Source organism: Lasioglossum baleicum, chromosome 3, assembly GCF_051020765.1.
Source record: "Lasioglossum baleicum chromosome 3, iyLasBale1, whole genome shotgun sequence".
NCBI lineage: Eukaryota > Metazoa > Arthropoda > Insecta > Hymenoptera > Halictidae > Lasioglossum > Lasioglossum baleicum.
The window spans coordinates 16,264,403-16,285,722 of record NC_134931.1 but is presented as its reverse complement, the minus strand read 5'-3'; positions in this window follow the sequence as shown (position 1 = coordinate 16,285,722).

The following is a 21,320-nucleotide window of genomic DNA, read 5'->3' as shown; positions in this document are numbered from 1 at the left end:
GCGAATAGAAAATTAACTCTTAATCGTGAAAACATATCAACATTACTGTCGGATGGAGGTTCGCGTTCTTCTTTTATCAGACGAGTAAATTAATCGCGGCAGAGAGGTAGCTCATCAGAAATTCACATTTGCGCGCAATGGTTTAAGACGAAAAAGGAAAGAGACAGTAATTATTTATATTATATGAGAACCATACAATATAAGCATTTATATTCTTGTAGTACTACGTATTGGACATAATATACAGAGGGAAAAAAGAAAAAAATAGTATTATATTTCTATGGATAAAAGTTAAAACTAAACATAAAAAAAGAACTTTTAGCGGAAAATATATAAATTTTTTATTTCAGTTTAATATCTTGCTTTAAATCTATTATTTTTTATCGCCTCATCATATCTATCCTCTCGATATCGAATCTTAATTTTATACATTTATCGCGATGAAATTTTCAGCATGTTTTAAATTTTCATTACTCAAATATAAAAGTTTAAAAAGTGTCTTTTCTATTGTTGCTTCTAATTGCTCAGAAAAAATCAAGTCATTTGGTACAATTGTAAGAAAAATATTCAGTTGTATAGGATGTACGAATAGGGGGGTGACTGTACATCCGTTATTTACTAGACTGCGGATGTTTATGCATTTACGAAGAAATTGGTTGGGTGGAATATAAAACAGTAAAAGATTCCAAAAATTCAAGAATATTGTAATGTTGCTTTTAATTAATGTAACAAAGTCGTTAAGGGATGAAATCAATTATTATGTTATTCCTGCTTCCCACAAACAATGCAAAACATTTTCACTTAGCATAAAGATCAGCTGTCTAGTTATTACAATACGACAGATCGAATGGAAAAGTAGTATTTCCATAATACGCGAAATATTGAAATTATGATTGATCGTCTTAAACTTTCGTTCGCCACAGTATATGTATTACGATGTGTAGCACACACTTCGCGAAATCGCGCAGCACTCGGTGAACGGCGAGAAGCCGTGAAATTGTAATCAAAGCGATTCACCGACACAATTCCCACTCTCGCCCGTTTTTCAAACTCCATTCTGCACGGTAGGTCAAACAAAATAAAACGTGGAAGTATTAGAAAATAGAGGGGGGGGGGGGGCACCCCGAAGGGATTGAAATTTAAACAAAATTTCCGGATCGCAGTGAGAGGTCGACGAATTAATTTTCACGGAACGAGGCGTCTACTAGTTGCGTCGTTGAATTATTAAAGCTGTACCCGTGTGGAAAGGGATATAAAGCTGTGCTTGTTTGCCAGGTTGCGATTTCACGCGTTCCACTAACGTCCACGCGTCAGTCATTTACCGCTGACAGAAAGAGGCGAGGCGAAACGAAAAAAAGATGGGAACATACAAAATTTGCTGTCCTTTTTTTTCGACAACGAACTTTGATGTAAATAAATCGAACGAGGATGGCCGAAAGTTCGAGCCGTGTTCGCGTCCGCGACGGAATGGACGTCGCGTATTCATTTTCATGAAACCTGATGTCCACGGGCCGCCGCGCCGCCGCTCCGCTGCGGTGGACCGTGAGAACGAAAAATAAAAAAAATGTTCGGAACCCGGTGCGTACCGGGCATTAACTTACTTTCGGAGGACGTTGTATAACCGTGTCATCCAACTTCCGCGGTTTTTCACCGCGCCTACCCCCTTATTTATCGCGGCCGCTTGAAACTTCGCCGCCTCCAACGCGAAATAGCCAGCTCGCTGGGAACAAAGAGTAATTACTAGATAGAGTCGCCGCGGGAAAAATTTCTAATCAACGTAAATGAATCGCCAGGTACACGGGGGAGAACATTAAGCCTCGTCCGGCCAGTGGTTCTCACGTGCGCGCGCGCGCGTAACGCTTTTTCATCCTCGGACGAATTTATAACCATCTAAATTATCGGCGCGGCCGCGGAATGGGACCGAACCATATATCCGTCGAAATTTTTCATTATCTCGACAAAAAGTGTACAGTCCGAGGTTCTCGTCAATCTCGCGGGCAAGAACGAAATAAAAGCTGTGTGCTCTAGCTCTCTGTTCATCCCGCCAACCAACCCCCGAACGCAACGTGATAAATCTTTCAGCGCGAAAGCGTGCGGATTCAATGCGCATCCGCCGGTAATTAACCCGTCACGATTCCGACCGAGGGAGAGAAAGAGGGTGAAAAACCGCGTAGGCAAACGCGCGTAAATATTAACGGAAAAACGTTCGCCGCAGAGGCAGGGGTAGTGTGTTCAGCCGGGGGTCGCTCCCTGAAAGAGAGGACTCCTGAAACCCCTATTGAGTCAGCATTATTGCAGGTGCAACGCGAGGTCGCCGAGGTCGTCTCCAGTAAAAAGCATTAACACCGCGAGGGCGCGAGTAAAGGCTTGCAAAAAGGAGTCCTCCCTGCCGTATTGGCAGGTCCTTTCACTCCTCGAGTGGCTGAGACTCTTTTGTGCGGGCCTGTACCCTGTTTAGGGCACGGGATCGCAGCCGTAGTAGGACGACGAAAAGGGCGTCATGTGACGGTAAGTGGGTGGGGTGCGAGACAAGGGAAGAGGAAGACCCCGAAAAAAAAACTCGTGAATGGTGATGCACAGATGCGACGGATGTGACGATGTTCCCGGAATAGATGAACTCCTTTCTCGACGGTGTATGCATGCGGACATGTGTCCGGATAAGGGTGCCGTGTGTGGGTGAGGCTCCTTCCTGCGACCAGGCAAGCTTGAAACTTCCATGGCCCAGCGAAAATATTTGTACGAAGATGTATTCGTGGTTGCAATGGACATGAAGTGCATTCCGCTGTAAAGAGTTCCAAAGTATACGCATTGTGTATCGGATTTATGCGAAAGTGGATCGTCTGAATGCTATCGAAATGGAGTAATATGTATGGGAGTCGTAAAGTTTCTATTAGACTGAATCGCACAATGGAGATTATAAAAATATACGGATACTATGTATACCGCTGCTCCTTTATGGCGGATATTTCTCCGAGGAAAAATGGGCAGAAGAATCGAAATGTAGCTGAAGACATTTCATCGTTACACTTTCTATAGAATAACGAAGAAATAAGGAATAATAGGAAATAGTTGCTTCACAAAATACGTATGCAATTAATGAATAAAATCTTTTGAAGGATCATTCCAAGTTATTAGAAAAATTAATGAAAAACTTATTGCTAGTTAACATTGCCAAATCATTATACGAAATTAAAATTTTCCATCCTAATTCCAAAAAATGAGAGTCATTTCTTCCTTTATTAATAGATCCAATAGGTTAGTAATATGACAAAATTTTTTAATTTTTCTAATGATTCCAGTAATTGAAAAGTTAGGATTTATTTAATTAGCTAAACGATCGGGTTTCTATCAATGTATAAATATCACTACCATACGGGAACCACACGGTTGTGTAGAGATTCGAACGAAGCTGGACCCGTCGCTCGAAGAGTTCGTTACCATATGACACGGTATGTATCCCCATACAGTGGGTTCAAAAAGTATTTGTACTCTCACACAAGACTCTCACCTTGAACTTCAAGGTCAAACTATTTTTTTGATTAATCCAATTGACAATAAAGCTCACTATCCAATTGTTCCAACTGTAAACCTAAGAAATTCGTACATATTATACTTTTCTAGACTAACGTCTACAGGACACGTTCTGGAATGTAGATATAGTCTTAAAGCACGAAAGTTTTTAAATTTTCATTCTCGTTACTCGTTGTATATGTATTGTTAAGTTACATATTTCACGCTGAGATTGAACCTATTGTTGAAGTAGAAGAAACATAAAAAATTGGAAATGTCTTCGCCTTCAGAAAAGAATTTACTTCTTTCAACAGATGAACTGAATTTATATTGCTGTTATAAATTATCTTATCGTTAGGAAACTATTTATACTCATAACTGTATTGAATTCGAACCATTATTTTCAGCAATAATATTTAAAATTGCAATTGAAAATAAAGACAAATACAGGTATTTTGTATATTCTTAAAATAAAATACTATTCTGAAAAATTACTGCAGCAGATAAAATATTTTATTTTTAAACTCGTATGGATATTTTAAAATAAGTAGAATTATTTACTATCGAAAATACTATTTAACCCAACTCTGATAATGATGTAATATTATATGGGATATGGAATTCCTTGAAAATGATAGTCATCAGATTAATGCCACCATTTATCAATTGTGTAATATTGAAATGAACTAGACATTATAGTGTAATACAAAAGTTTAATTAGGAAATAATTAATACAATGCAGTAAATGAAACGGGTAAGATTCTCATGGCACTCGATGCGTAACTCTTACAATTAGCATAATTATATATATAAAATATATATTGTTTATAATATATACATTTGTTTATAGTTATATACATAAAATATTGTTTACATTATTGAATGCATCGGTATCTAATTAGTTGACTGCGGATTTTATGCATTTATGGCAAAAATGAGTGATTGCCATTTAAAACAGTGAAAAGCTTAGAATGATCTGATAACGCCAATCTAGCGTTTTCAGCTGTTAAGATTGTTAAAATGAGAATTAAACGTCTATCTAACTCTAGCCTCTTGCAAATGATGCAGAGAATTTTTATTTTGCATAAAAATCTACTAATTAGGTATTATATGAGGTATTATACCAACTTCGTATCCATAAAATTTGAAAAACCATAGGGAATGGAAATATTTTAGCTAGGAAGAAATGTTTTATTTCCCACTTAAAATAGCTCCGAGTGCAGATGGTTAAAATTAGAATCGGCTACGATAGTCACAAGACATTTCTTCACACCCTGTACATGGACGAACAGAGAGATAGGTCTGGGTGTCGGATCGACCCTGAACTTAGCCGGCTGCTATTTCTGCGTACGAAGCGGCGAAGACGGACCGAAGAGTTATAGCCGCGAGTGTGCCTTACCCGAGGCCGTCGAATTTGTTCTTTTCGACAGTGGCGCGGACTGTGTCTGTTTGATCACGGCTCCCGGTGCGCTCCCTTCTGTTGATTCAATTCAACCTGACTAGCATGCTCACCGAGTGAAAGACACGCGATGGCTAAATTGGAATTGCAAGGTCATCGAGGATTATACTAACGAATCGAACAGTTCACGCGGACAGGATCGCGGCCCGACGGTATTGATTGCGCCGGACGCGGACGTCCGGCGTTCCTGGATACTAATGTTAACTCCACTCGGTTTCCCGTTTCAAGCCTCGAGATTAATGCGAACCTGCCCATTGACTTTAAGATGACGTTGACGAGCCAGATGGATGTAATACGGTTGATTTTATTGCGGCTGAACCGATCATTCTTCAAACACCAGCATGTAATTGCTTCTTGCTCAAGCCAGTCAAATACTAGTTTGATAAATTAGTATGGAGGTAGGGATGGGCATTCAATACTCTGTCTTGCCAGTTTTCAAGCAAATCAATCACCACAGGATTTCGAATCAATTCAATATTTAGTCAAAGTCAGAATTTCTTGATACTTCCTATTCGATTTCAATGACCTTGAAATATGTTGTTAAGGTTACCATTCTGTGAATAACATTCTCCTTTAAATGTTTACGAGATAATTGCAAAAAACTTGATTTGTAAATGCACGGATTAGGTCTAGATTAGGTTTGGGTTCCAAGATTTTCAAGAGTTCAAAGCTTCGAATTATATTGATCGGAGCGATTCGAAGTATGTCAGATCCTATCACTATATGAAAGTCGTCAGAAATAAGCGTGGTTCGACGCCAAAGATACTGTTTTGCATTTAGTTTTAGTAACGTAATTGTACTTTTAGGAAACTACTGCGGATTTTACGCATTTATGATCGAAATGAGTGGATGCCATTTAAAGAAGTAGGCAAATTAGAAGAATTTAAAAACATATTTAGCTCACTACAATCATTTAAGGTAGAAAGAAAATTCTATTTGGCTTCTATGTCTTGCAATTCATGCAAACAATTTTTACTTTGCATAAAGACCCGGAATCTGTGTACATTACAGAGTGGTGACTCAGAGAGTTTAATAATGTTTATGCTACTGTTGATTGATGTATGTGAACGAAGTTCACTACCACCGTCACAGTCAGGGCAACGTCCACAATTTTGCTGTTTACTTAAAAGCGGTCAAATTAATTTTATACAATGTTGCAGTTTACTTAAAAGCGGTCAAATTAATTTTATACAACTTTGCAGTTTACTTAAAATTGGCCAAATTAATTTTATACAATTCCATAGACTTCAAAGTCGAAGTACGCAACATAATATTCAGAGAATCCACGACTTCCTTTAGGTAAATTGTTTTAATATTTCGTAAAGGAGGTACATTGCATCTGATAAAACATTGCAACGAGAGAGAGATAATCAGCTGGGTAATGACTATATAGACTGCTGGCAGAGTTGGGCAAAAATTTTATTTAAATAAAAATTTCGAATGAAGTGGGTTTAAAACTAAATCTGACTTGAAAAAACCCACTTCATTCGAATTTTTTTTTTTAAATAAAATTTTTGCCCAACTCAGACTGCTGGGTAATAACTAGACAGCGGATTTTATACATTCATGTTAAACATGAGTAGGTGTAATTTAAAACAGTAAAAACATGGGAAGAATTTAAAAATGTTATTATATTATTTTCAACATAAACATAGTAAAATAGAAAATTAATTTCTGTTTCGCTCCAGTTTGTTGCAATTCAGGTAAAAAGATTTTAATTTGCATAAAGATCAACTGTCTAGTAATAACTATAGAATCTTGAATGGTGCCATGTTGTATGAGGTCTTACATCAATTTCATATCTATAAAATAAAAAAAATGATACAGAGTGGAATTATTCTGTCAGAAGAAATGTTTAATTTTCGAGTTAAAGTAACTCCGAGTGCAAAGGGTTAATATCAGAAAAGTGATTGTTATGTTATCTGAAAATTCTAATTATCCGAATACTTTTGTATCCCTATTAGTTCGGATATGGCAGGCTGTACCGTATCACGTGAGCATGAAGTTGAGCAGTGTTAAGCAGCCACGTTAACCAAAGATATGCAGTCCCACAGGTCAGTCCCTTGCATAACTGAGAAACGTACGCGCCCGATACGCAAATGTGCACGAAACACAGGTTACGTGCATTCGACTATGTTTGGACAGTTTGAGGCGTCAATGGTTGTTTCATGGTTACCTGCGCGAGGTCACAACACCATTCCTGATGCTATCTTGATCAAAGCTAGCCAAGGATGATGTCGGCCGCTGGTTGATTGTGTGATGTTTAATTACACCGTCGTAATAGTGACGTGATTAAAAGAACGCGCGAGCAGCACGCTGCGCCGGTTACCGGAAAAGAAGCGCGACATTAATTAACAGCAAACACGTGTAGCCGGTGCGACGCCGCCGCCGCCGCGACACGACACGATCTTTCATTTTTACCACGATATGAGAGGCGGAGGCAAGTAATTGGCCGGTGTTAATGGAAATTCGATGGAAGCTGCCAGGATAACGACAACAGGCGGCCGAGGAGGTGACCGCGGCGGACAAAATCGGAACAAATCTCCGCCGATAAGATAACTCGTTTTTTTCGGGTTCCCGGTCGCTCCAATTATCTCCGGTCAACGATAAACCTCCTAATTGCTTGAACCTTATCGGCAACCAATCGAAGTGAATTACGTTCGTCAGATAAAATCCACCAGCTGGGCAAGCCGACTTATTTTTGGATAGTGGAACGAGCGAACCTGAATATTCCCATTGTTGGAATCGAGAAAAGGGATAAGTACACCATCTATAATTAACACACTGACTGTTACACTGATCACCGGTGAGCGGTGCTCGTTTTCCCAGTGCGGCTATGACGGTCATCCATGACCGGCATCGCAAAGTTTTTCCAAACGATTAGATCAAGATGAACAAACGACGTAAGTAGACTGCGGAAGTTTATGCAATTTGCAACATTTTCAGACGATTTTCAAGAAGGGGGAGCCAAGTAAAATATTACTTTCAGTGGTAGTAGCCTTTGTAGGTCTGAGATATATCAAAATTCGACTAAATTCTGTTGAAGGATGTATACTGGTATTTTCTGAAAATTTTCAGAGGCCTTAAATGCATGACGGTATTGGTACTTAATATTTTATCATCTCACTAACGTGTTCAATAAGCTTCTCCAAACACTTGTGCACTCTCAGGTTGTGTGACATTAAATTGGCCTTTACTGCGGTGAATTTTTATTTACATTTTTATCAACATTTTTGTTGACTTCTTCTCCTTAGCATATTTATGAAGCTTGCGCTGTATTTACAAAACTGTATCACACACTGTTCGCTTTGCCTGATTAAGAGGCTGTCTTATAGTTTTGTATCTACATTTTTTATTGAAATTCTTGGATCCGTGGCTTTAAGCAAGTCGTAGAACTGTATAGAGCGTTACTGTACGATGTAAGAAATAACATTAGAAATGAAGGAAGAAGAAAATTCTTATTGGAATACCAAAAATGTCCCAAAAATGTTCGATTTCCTTGAAAGGAGCGGCTTTGTTAACGAGTTATTAACGAAAAATACGATCCAATCAGAGTGCGGTTACAGCGGACAAATTCCGGCTTGGCCAATGTTAACGCTACGCTTAGCTAGATCCGTCCGCTGTGGTCGCGCTTTAATTGGTCCGTATATTTCGTTAATAATTCTTTAACAAAGCGGCGGGGAACATGTTCGCAAAGGAAAAAGTTGCTTGAAATAATCTTTGAATCATCCCTTTCAAGGAAGTAGAACATTTTCGGGGCACCGTGTAGTTTTTTTCGCGAGGTGTATGTTTTTTTTTTAATTTTCAGAAAATGTTGAATGTTAATAATGTACTTCTCCCTCTATCTTTCCCCGCCCTCCTTCGGTCTTCCTGTTTGTTAAGGACGTACTGTCGAGCTGTTAGCTTTCATCGCGCCACACCTACCGCTTCATTACGGCGTGTAATTAAAAACCGGCAAGGTAAAGTAGCTAACGCGTCACTTCCTCAATCATGATAATAACCCAACAACAAAAGGTTGCATTATTTCACCATTAAACAGGCAGGGAGCTCGTCCTTCAGGCCGCCACCGCGCCGTGCAGCGCCGCCGGGTCTAGAGTCTGTGAACTCTCGCCGTTCCAGCAATAATGTTTCCCGATAATTAATTCTGGCGCTGTACCAAATTCCTTGGCCTCGCGAATTTTTCGTGTAACTCGCTGTGATCGCCACGGCAACCGTGTCTCTCTGGGTCGGCGATTCCGTTGTAAATGCTGGGACACGTTCGCCGCGGCTAGTTTTCAGCTCGAGCGGCTCAGGCCATCTCTCGTCCCGATGCAACGTCTCCAAACAACCACCGTAAAAGGTTGTTCAAGCATCTGCTCGGAGGATCGTGCCACTTTCCCGCGTTGAGAATATATTTCAGAGTTTAGGTGAAATGGTCGAGCGCTCGGATTCGGAGACTGCCACCGCCGGTCCGTAGGAAGTATCTGGATAAGAACTTCAGCTGCCCCAGAAATTGGATCCCGTTCCTAGACCGGGATACGGATTTGGGATTTTTTTTACCTCCAGCCTGGAGACTCCTTTTACTCGACGAGCCCGATATTCAAACAACGATTGCTGTGTACACAGTATTAACTTTCTCGGAGAGCTCGCTCGTCAACGAGTACGGATAATCGGCGAATCGAAAGGAATTACGTAGCACGATGTAATAATGTTACCGTCGAACGTCCCTCCGTTTACTCAAGCTTTATTCTATCGCAAATTTGTCAATAAATGACCCACTTTGCAGAGCAATCAAGATCAATGCTTCGGCGGAAATGAAATGTTTAATGATATCAGTTTTGCGCATTTATGTGGCCAGAAAGAAAATAGAAAATTATAATTATTCTGATAAATCAAGGATTTCAAAGTGACGGCTGATTCAAGATTAATGCTTTCACAAAAATGAAATATTTAATGATGTCAATTTCGCGCATTTATGAGACAGGCCAGAAAGAAAATAGAAAATTATTATTATTCTGATAAATCAAGTATTTCAAAGTGACGGCTGGTTCAAGATTAATGCTTTGACAAAAATGAAATATTTAATGATATCAATTTCGCGCATTTATGAGAGGCCAGAAAGAAAATAGAAAATTATTATTATTCTGATAAATCAAGGATTTGAAAGTGACGGCTGGTTCAAGATTAAAATGCTTTCACAAAAATGAACTATTTAATGATATCAATTTCGCGGGATTATGTGTCCGGTAAGAAAACAGAAAATTATTAATATTATTATTTTGATAAATTTTCAATTGATAGCTGGATTAAAAACGATAACCTAACTTTATCATTGGTATTATTAAACTACTGTTTCATAAAAGTGTAGAGTGGAAGGGAGATGTCAAAGCAGTACGAACTTGTTTAAAATGAAAAATGCTTTATTACTGTTCTGTGTTGAACGGGAACTGTGATTGACTTCGAACTTTTCGTAATAGAGCGTTAGCTAGATATGTTTTAGTGCGTTTGGCAATAAAGCGCGAGTCATCGATCGGTCAGCTGGTCCGTTCTATGATGTCGATTTGGGACGACGACAACGTGTCATAATACATATTGACGATTAGGCTGCGGATTATGGTGGGTCCAATACACCTGAGAAAACATGTGACTAACGCGCTATTATGGTTTTGGAAAACGATTATTCTGACGAAGTTTACTTACATTGTGCAGGGTATCAAGAAATTATGTGTAGGAACCGTTACAGCGTGATTCTATCGTATGATTATGATTGTATGGCATTCTACTCATCGAGAGGAACTAACTTCTCAAGGGAACCATGGGTCAGAAATGAACCGTCCACTTGAAAATTGATGTTTTTCAAACAATACGTAAACGTACTTGATCCAGAATTTCATTACAACATAACAGCATAACGTAATATAATGGGTCAAGAATTTGGATTCCTTGCAATATAACGTAAACCCATCAATGGATAAGCACGAGTGAGAGTTATGACCCAAAATATTCAGTTTGTACATTGTACTAACGTAATCATCCTCTCTTATTAACATCTTCATGGTCTTCCACGTCCTGTACACTGTTGCGAAACTGATTGTTAAAAAGGTTTTGTTCAATTTCACTAAAATTTCTATCATACTGGCTTTATATCAATTTGACAACCACAACATATACATATGTATAGTAAAAGTCGTAGAAAAGCTGAAGTGAAAACAATTCCATGTGGAAATATAAATAAAAACTTTTTTAAAAAATTATTCCATTCGAAGCACAGTTTTCGCAAAAACATGTTTTGAAAATACCTCGAATATATATTGGGTTGGCAAGAAATTAATTTCGATATTTTAAGGTGAAATAGAGCCCAATTTTTTTATTCAATCAATGAACTTTAATGAATTTATTTTCCTTTTTGTTCGATGATCTTTTGCAAAAATGAATAAATAAGAAAATATTTTATTGATTAAAGTTCATCGTTTGAATACAGAAATTCAGTTTTATTTCACCTTAAAATACCGAAATTATTTACTTTCTTGCCAACCCAATATGTATAGGAATACATCTGATCGGTCATTGTCCCAGTCCATTATTCTGTCAATATGTTTCGAAACATTTTAACAGCTGTTTTAATATTTGTTCTTGTGAGATCGTAACATAATTAAGTTTGGTTACGTTCAATAATTTATTTTATTGAGCACTGACATTTCCATTAAAAATACCGAGAGATTGTTAAACAGCCACATTTGTAATAAATCATAATTAGACTGCCAATTTGATGCATTGATTACAAAAATGTATGGGTGAAACTAAATCAGTACAGAAATTAAAACATGTATAAGATTATAATCAATATTTCCAACTTATTAAAATTATTAAAGTAATAAATACAGCTTCCGTTTCAGAATATTTCAGAAAACTTTTGTTTTGCATAAAAAGATCTAGTCTATTATAACTAAATTCCTCGCAATAGAACTTGTTACAACCTATCGCTTTTATAACTCTGCTCGATAAAACGCAAAAAAATGTTTGTTTCTCCATGTATTGAATTTTGAACACAATTTTTATTTTATTTTTATTTAAGTTTCATCGATGTTACGGTTCCAACATTTTTTCTTTGTGCGCCAGTTGTGTGGTACAAACAGGAGCGATCGGTAGCAGAATGACACGTGCTGGTCATAGCATCGTACGAATTTTCACAATTGATTTTACTGCAAACGAAGCCGCGGTCGAAGTAGTTTCACATACAGTTTTTCCGCGTATTTTTTTTTACGTGGAACCACCTCTACATATATCTTTTGAAGTAGGATCTCCACCCAGCTTGCTGACACAGGCGACCAAAACTTTAGATCCTCTCGTAACCAGAATCGAGCTGCTGTTCAGTCAGCTTCCATCGCACCAGTGATCCATCCCAAAGGCAATATTTTCAGGAACATCCACCGAAACTCTCTGTTCTTATTTTCAATAAATTAAGCCGGTTAATTTGGCGAGCCTATTTCCGTCAACTTACAAAGTGGATCCCAAGTTCCGTCGTCAGGGTAACAGCACACAATCCACATTCTCCGCGCCATTATTATCGCGTTCGTCACAACCCTCGCGATATATCTCAAGTTGAAGCGTGTTCGCGGGCAACTTTCGCAGCCGACTGTACGTTTGCGCGTTTCCTAGCCAGTCAAAGTTTGTCCAAACAGTTTAAGAACCGGTCAGGGCAGCCGTAATTGAGTTCGGCAAACATAATGACAGGCAGCAGGAGGGAGGAAAAGTTCGCTGAAACAATTCAGCGCAAACAAGCAGTATAATTCTTGTGGAAACAGGAGATCACGTGTCACGGTCGACCATTGAAAGCGGCGGTGAGCATAGATCGCTGGCGCAGCGCACGCTTCCTCGCCGATAAATCGTTCGTCCTGAATAAATCAATTTTTCCCAGCAGCATCCGTTCAATTGGAAGCGGCGTTTGCATTGTTAAACAACGAGTTCCTCTCGATACGGGCGTAACTGCGCCTCTATGGCCAGTTCCTTTACGGGCTTATGCCCGTTCCGAATATCGTGTGAAACCACAGTTGTGTGAAAGCCATTGGTTGCCGGTACAGAGCCAATATCCGCCGCTAGTTTCTCCCCTTCCGCAGTGGTTAAGTCCGAGATTAAAAGTAGTTAGCATTTAAATAAGAGCATTAAGCGGGCCGACACCACTTGGTGGAACGCCGCAATACCGTCCTCTCTTCTATTTTGTTTTTTTTTTTTCGCTCTTCACCGTTGACCCTACTTCATTCGTCAGATGATGGCTATGTTAAGAATTTTGTCTCCCCTACATTGTCGCTATTGACCGAAGACGATGACACGAGGAACAACAGCAGGCCCTACCGAGAGTGAAGATGATTTCTAGACAGCGGATTTTATGCCTTTATGACAAAAATGAGTAGGTGTAATTTCAAACAGTAACGACATAAGAAGAATTTGAAAAGACTGTTTTCAACCTATTAAACATATCAAGAAAGAAAAGCAATTTCTATTCTGCTCCAGTTTGTTGCAATTCGGGTAGAAAATTTTTATTTTGCACAAAGATCCGCTGTCTAGTCATTAAAGAGGGAGAACGTAAACCACAGTGCTGGGCATTTTTGTCTCAATTGAGACAAAACGTCCCCACCGTAGCGTCCACTGTCCCCTCCAAACACTGGCGAACGCGACGAGGGTGCGCTCTGCACGGAAGGAACGTTGGTGGGGGAAGCAATTGTTTGAGGCATCCGTCATTGCTATGAAGTATGAAGGAAGGATGCGCTTCGTCCGTCGCGAGCAGTGCGCAGGCCTCGGTGCATCGTAGCCGCGAGGAGCACCACCGAAAGGAAGCTTGGTGGGAGAAGCAGGCGTTTGAGGGGCTCCACCCGTGCCCAGGCCTGGTTTGAACCATCATTCGGCGGTCGCACAGTACAGATATCTTCGTTATCGCGGCGATCGACCGATAGACAAACAGCCAGAATAAGGCGCCAAAGGTTTTTCGGGTAACACGATACTGGAGCAGCTGTGCGTCCTACCGCGACTCTAGAGGTCCATGCGTGTTTATCCTGACGCGCGCAGTTTGAAAAAATATCGCTGAAAGGATCGATACGGAAGTCGGGGTGAAAGAAAATAGCCGAGGATTGCTTTGCAAGCGCGAGAGGTTCACTTTGATAGCCCGGATTTTCGATATTTATGGAGCAAGCGCCAAACTGTACAGTACCATCGTGAAAATTTGAAAACGAAAGATTGAAGGCAATAGCCCATACAGAGGAGGGTTAGGGGTTAAAAAACCATCTTCCTATTTTGTGTCATAAAGCGTTCTTCGCTCCTGATACTGGGTGGGGTATTCTGGTGTAGAGTATTATTTTGTAGGTCTCCTCAAGATGTGTTTTATGAAATCGAATGATTGTTGTTCATTGATTTGCTGCTCGTGCATTTACGTTTAGTTAGGGTATTCAATAAATTCTGTTTCAAGCTGATTATTTGGAGCCGTACAGACTGTTTCATTGAACAATATCTTTTTAATAAAAGACACTATAATGAAAAATCAATTTTTTCAAAGCTGAAGAATATCCATTTTTTGTGCGGAAAAGATAATCTATTGGTATTGTTGTACGTGAGTAAATATTGAAAGAAAAAATTGAAGAAAATCGAACATACGCACACCGTTAAAAATTCATTGAGAACTGTGAAGATTTCATAAAATTTTATGGAATTTTTAATAAAATTACTGACGGGGCATAATGTGACTGTTGATTTAGCTAAACAAAATTCGAAATGAACGATTTTATTGAGCTGTATAATAAGTCCATTCGCGTCAGCCGCAGTTCGCAATTCAAGAATTGTTATCTGTAACATTGGCTTGTTTTGACTGCGATGTCGATATGTATCAGATTATGTATGGGCTGAGTGTTCTGTATATGTACTTTCAGTCAGTTTCCATTCAATTTTTATAGAGCAAAGCGCGTAATACAAGCGAACAGAACATTCATTTTTGCCATTTAATTCTTTTTATTTTTAGAAGCAAAAAATGCGAGAGAGATTAAAGAGAGATTTGCAAAGTTTGTGGTTATAAACGTACTACTCAAAAGGGTATTAAAAGTCCAGGAAATTGCGGACTAAATCCGGCAAAATCCAACATACGATAAAAATGGCAGATATGCACATAATTCATAAGACGAACAGCATGAAAAAAATTAGCACCATTTCATTTTCTTTCACGTAAACGTGAACGGGCTATTTACTCGACCAAACATTACATTCTTCAGAGAGTATACTTACAGTATATTACAGAATAATAATAATTTTTATAAAAATTCATCTCTTTGAAACAAGATTGTTAAATTTAAAAACACGTTATTTATACGAGTTTCTCGAAATCTTGTACAATTGATATTATTAATATTAATTATTGTATATTATTGAAAGTACAGTACTTTGATGATACAAAACGTGCAACCAAATACCGCTTCAGAAAAAATTAAAATATGGCTAATAAATCAGTAGGTAATGAATGATGTAATATAATACTGTAGGAGAAATTATGTACAACCATATGGCTACGAACAAATAGAATACATTGACAGAGTTCGTAAATTTTTTATGTAAAATTAGGACATTGAAAAAACATGTTTAGAAGAACATGCCTTGTCGAAAAATATATTGTCAATAAGATTCGATACACCGATTTCTTTGGAACGGTCGAGAAATTCTTTTAACTTAAAAAGTTCGTTTGTAAATATATGAATTTGTATAAACTTCCACTGTTGAATCGTTAAAAGAATTGTAGATTCTGAATGCTAGTGCATTTACTGTAGAAATGATGCATTGTAGAATCTAGTGCGTAGGAAAACTATTTTCCAGAAAACACAAGCTAACCAACAGTGAAACGGGATAATTCTAGCATCGGAAAACAATTATTATGAACTCGAATGGGGTCAACAAATACTGACAGTAATAGGGCTATAAATTTCATGCACGTTCACAAAGCACGCCGAAGTTAAACCGTAATGTCCGTTTAATAAAGTTTACGTTCCATTGTCAACCCCTTGGAACTCGTAACTCGGTGATTCCTAAACTTTCACGACACCCTTAACGTAAAAGTATTTCCATGATATACGTTTAACACATCGCAAATCGCTATTCTGAGGTGACCTATTAATTTTGAATAACACACGAGTTACTTTGACCATTGACAACGTTAAAACTGCAGGGTGGGAAGGGACTCTGGGACTCGGAAACGTTCGACCATTTGCGTAAGGGCGATTGAAACATTTAAGCTGTTACGGGCTTCTAACTACTCGAATAAGTTAAGCATCAAGCTATCAGAGCTCAAATTTATCATGATTTCAACTTTGCTGCTTCCCACGTTGTTCAAACATTCTATTATGAAAATACAAATACGTACTTTGCTTAATACCTTGTAGCGTTGTTAATAATTTGTTTTAATCCATTAAGCTTTACTGATTAGTGTGATTCGTGAGAAATTGAATATCTAAATTCAACCATTAAACTTAGAAGAACTAATTTACTACATGATGCGTAAACGGTTTCTGAGAAAATAGTAACTGTACACTTTTAATTTCAACTTGTAATGAGAATTTACCCCTATGCCGAAATGTGCCCAAACCAAATAGATCTTTCTTCGTACCATTCGATAGGGTGAGCACGGTTTAATAAATGTCTTCTGTTCTGCGTAACAAAAAATTGAATCTAATAGCACATGACTGTTAATTTTGCCTGCAAATAAAGGAAAGATTGTGGCAAAATTCCTTCCGAAACATTCGTCTAATTTATTTTGGCTGTTTTCAACAAGAAGCCAAAAAATTAGCGTTCGCATGTGCAAGAAAATTTAACTTGCACAACATATATACAATATACGCCAAATTAATTTCATACCAAAAACAATGTTTGAGTTATTATATTGTTTTGATGTTCTGCTAAGCATAGCATATTTTTGTTACCATAATGTAAACATAAACGTAAATAATTATGTACATAATAGTGTTGTATTTCCTTAACAAATGAAATATTTCATTAAAGTTTTAATTATTAACAAATTTTATTCTTTGGTAGCAACTTGCCCCAATGTAAGAAAAATGTACGACAAAAGTAAATGAATAAATATAAAAAACCTATTGCAATATTTTAATTTTGAGGTTAGAATTTCACAATATAATAAAAACAGTAAATTACTTGTTAAATATGAGAATATCTATACTGTTTCAACATCATTTTATGTTTCTTCAAAATCGGACCGTTTTCCTTTCATTTTGCTTAAAAAATGTATGGGATCCAATTACCCCCGTGTACACGGTTATCATTAGAATAGCAGTACACAGGGAGACGGTTAAAAATAATAACTTGCCTACTGATGAACCACGTTCTTCGGGCACCTCCTTTATTACACGGTGATTGAATATTGGAAGCGTGTATTTAATAAAAGCATGAAGTAATAATAATAGCATGTTGAAATATGAGGTTGGTGGAAACTTCTTCGAACTTATTTCAGCGTACGTTAGAGCGCGACCGAACGTTTCGAATTCCGATCGTTAGCGGAAAGTGGGAAAACGCGTTTTCGGTCGTGTCGGCGTGTGTGTTTTACAAGGAATCTAGTTCGCGGGTGTTCGACGGAGAATACAGAGAGAAATACGTGACACAGGGACGCGCTATGAATGTTTAACGATCAGTCGGGGATCGGAAGGGAGGCGAAACGAAGTCGGGCGAAATCGTGCAAATTACATGACTCGCGCGGAGTAAGTGAGTTTTAACGCAGATAGTGTCGGCGAATCGCACTACTCGAGGCGCGCGGTACGCGCTCGCGAAGGGATCGCGGAACGAAATCAAAGTGAGCGAGGCGCGAACGCGAAACTTTTAACGAGTAGCCGAAGTATCGGCGGGAAATCATTCCAAGTTTTTGTAGGCCCGATCGGATTTTTCCAACGAGCTCGACGCAACCTGCAGATTTTTTGCGTCGCCAGCTAAAAGTCATCCGGGAACGACCGACATGAAAATTATGCAAATAGTAAGATCGACGCGGGGCTAATTTAATATTATGTTACACGCGTGTGTCGCCGTCATCGCCGGCTGGCGAGATCTTATGGTGACGAAGTTAATGCGGCCTGCTATTATAGCGCGTTAACCGAACACCGAGGAACGTAATCAAATTCCATTGGCACAAATTAATATTGACGTTGCTAACGACGTCACATTGTCTGTGCGTGTTAACTGCAACGCGATAATGCGTTATACACCGAGAAACGGAATGCCACGCAGTCAAGCGGTTGCAATTACTGATCTTTTCAGCGGATGCAGAATTATTCATGACTGAAGTCAATATGTCAGTTGGACAACCTAAGTACCAAACAAGCACACTTTTCAGAATATTTTCTCTACGATTTTACAAGGGATTTAACCCTTATATATCAGTAACCATAATTTTCTACAATGTTCCGTAATGTTGCACCTTACGGATTCAATGCATATTCTGATGCCTTGAATACCAAGTAATCTCTGATCATCCAAGAATATAAAAATTTACAACAATTCTTCTATTTGTTAGTTATAAAACAGTTATAAAAAATAAACTGAAAGTGGATACCCCCGGTTATTGACATAAGGGTTAAAAATTAAATTGCTGAAAGCGATTCTGCGTAACATGCTAACCATTGTTGCTGACACATGTATATATGTAGCTCCAGGTGAACCGACCACATCTAAATATTACGTTTTATTTCAACGCCCAAAGCGACACTGCGAAATTTTTTCGACAGATTTGAATATTGCTAAAAGCTTCACAGGTATTGCGTTTTTACAGATTTTTATATGGCAATGTGTGTGTGTGTGTGGAACGTGAGTTTTTAAAAAATCGTATAATAATCCGACTTTAGTTGAAATTATCCAAAAAATTCAGTTGAAAAAGAGAAGGCACTCAATTAATAGGCGATTCTTATACTTTGTTTTTACAATATTGTTTACACATTATATATATATTAAAGTTACTTAACGTTTGTGTTTGCGAGTTCAATAATTTCCCTTGTTAGTAAAGACTTTGCGAATCTTTATGTAAACTAAAAATAATCCAAGTCAATTGTAAGAAATTACATGAAAATGTATTTTGCCTTTGAATCCTTTTAAAAAGTCAAAAATAATAGAACAACGTGCTTAAATTCTTCTAATGGTTTTACTTTTTTAAATTACACCTACTTATTCTTGTCATATATGCATAAAATCCGCTGTCTAATCATTAGTAGTAGCTAATGATATGCAGCACTATGTTATTTTGTGAATCAAGAACGCAATCTGCATACTAACGTCTCTTGCAGTTTTCGAAGGAAGAAGGTTCGTTTCATCGCGCGGTATTTGATTTTGCTCAAGAAAAATATCCGCGAAAATTGGATCGTTAAATACGTTATGCTGTTCGAAATTAAATTTCTGAAAAATTCAAGCCGAGAGAAATATTAATTTCAAACTGCTATCCAGCACGCCAAAATCTATTATGATCGTTTAGTGGTTATCGGAACGCTGAATAAAGACTTTATTGGACAGCACAAATTGCCCTGGAAGATCGTTGTTCGTCACAAAGTTATAACTTTCGTAATGATCTTAATTTCTGAATGCAATTTTTATGGAAATATTCGCGAAGGACGAGAGAGTTCCACGATCATTAATGAACAAAAATTCTGTGAAATTTCAATAATCTTCTGGAATCTTCCCGCAGAATATTGGACACTAATTGCACAGTGTCCGTCAGGTTTCAGCAAAAGAACTTCGTGATAAATGGTCTGAGAACAATTATTCCCCGACTGTTATGCCTCGAAATAATCTTCCAATTAAAATTCGGTTGAACAAGTTTATTATAAAGTAACTAGCTTAATCTCAGCCGGCGCGAGGATTTATACCAGAAATGTCCAGATTTCGTAGGGATTACGGGGGCAGAGAACGGCGGGAGAGGGGACTCGGAGAGCGAGGACGGCGTTAAAAGAATTATCGGCTTGATTTATGGAGAAACACGTGGGGAAGCTGGAAACAGTTTCTCGAAAATGTCATTCGAGATGCTGTCACGTACACTGAACAGCCAATACCGAGGAACAGAGTGGCGGCTGTGAAAACGTTTCGTCTCTCGGAACGTGGAGCCATAGAGAACAGGGGCTACAACGATATTTGGAGTTTTGATTTCATTATTTTCCTTTCAAACAGTCCCGGTAGAACCGTTCCGAGACACGCAACTCATTGAATCGCAGTTTCGAGGATCATGAAGCGGACGAGGGAAAAAGCGACGGGACGCTATATCACTGGGTCGTAAGTGGTTACAAATTGCGACAACGGAGCGGACGTTATCACTGAAACCGTATTATTGTCGAAAATCGCGAGCATTATCGTTATCAGGCGAGCTTTAGTGGCTGTACGACAAGGTGTAAGGGCATGCGGAATGTTGTTCCCGAAATTAACACTCGACGAAGGGGACGCGTTGCCGTGGCCGTTTGCCATAGACACCGATTAGCACTATTCGCGTGCGTTCCGCGCGGGATACACGTGTCTGGTTCGAACGTCATTTCCATTCAATCGAGATCCCATTTCCCTGCGGGACGGGAGCCATGTCAAGCGAGCTTTCGAAACAAATCTCCTCTCTATCGCACGCAACGTTTCACTGCGGTGCGATGCAGAAATGCACGCCCATAATGGAGCGGACGTCAACCACGAGGACGCATCAATTAACAGCTACGAAGACGGCGCGGCACGGCGCGGCGCAGCGAGGCTTCGAGCTACATCTTACCGAGCATTTAGCTTGAAACATTAACACCCCCAAACGCAATACGGTGGACCGAATATCTATAAAAACACTATGATTTACCACGAAATAAATGATCACCCAAATGTCATGCCTACAGTCGGAGTTGGCAAAAATTGAATCAACGATTGACGAGTAAACTTCTACTTCAATCGTTAATCGCAATTAACAATTAATCTCCTAGTTTAGTCGTTAATTGTGGTTAACGATTAAAGGCAACGATTACATTCCTTTCAATTGTAATCGTCAATCGAATAATTGATTAATGATTAACTGCTGCAATTTCGAAATGACGTAATTTAAAAACGTAAACTGAGTTTAGGTGTATTGTCATTTGATCTATAATATAAACTCTGTTTACGTGATTTTATGTTTTTTTTTTCGATGATTTCTTTTTTAATCAACGATTGACGATTAACTTCATCAATCGATTGAATCAATCGTTGATATTTCGATGATTTCTTTTTTTAATCGTACACATTAATCATTAAACTTTTAATCGATTAATGCCCAATTCTGTCTGCAGTGTCGGAGGAAAGTATAGGACGTTCGATACATTCGAATATTTCTTATAATTACCACTTGTAATTAACTTGC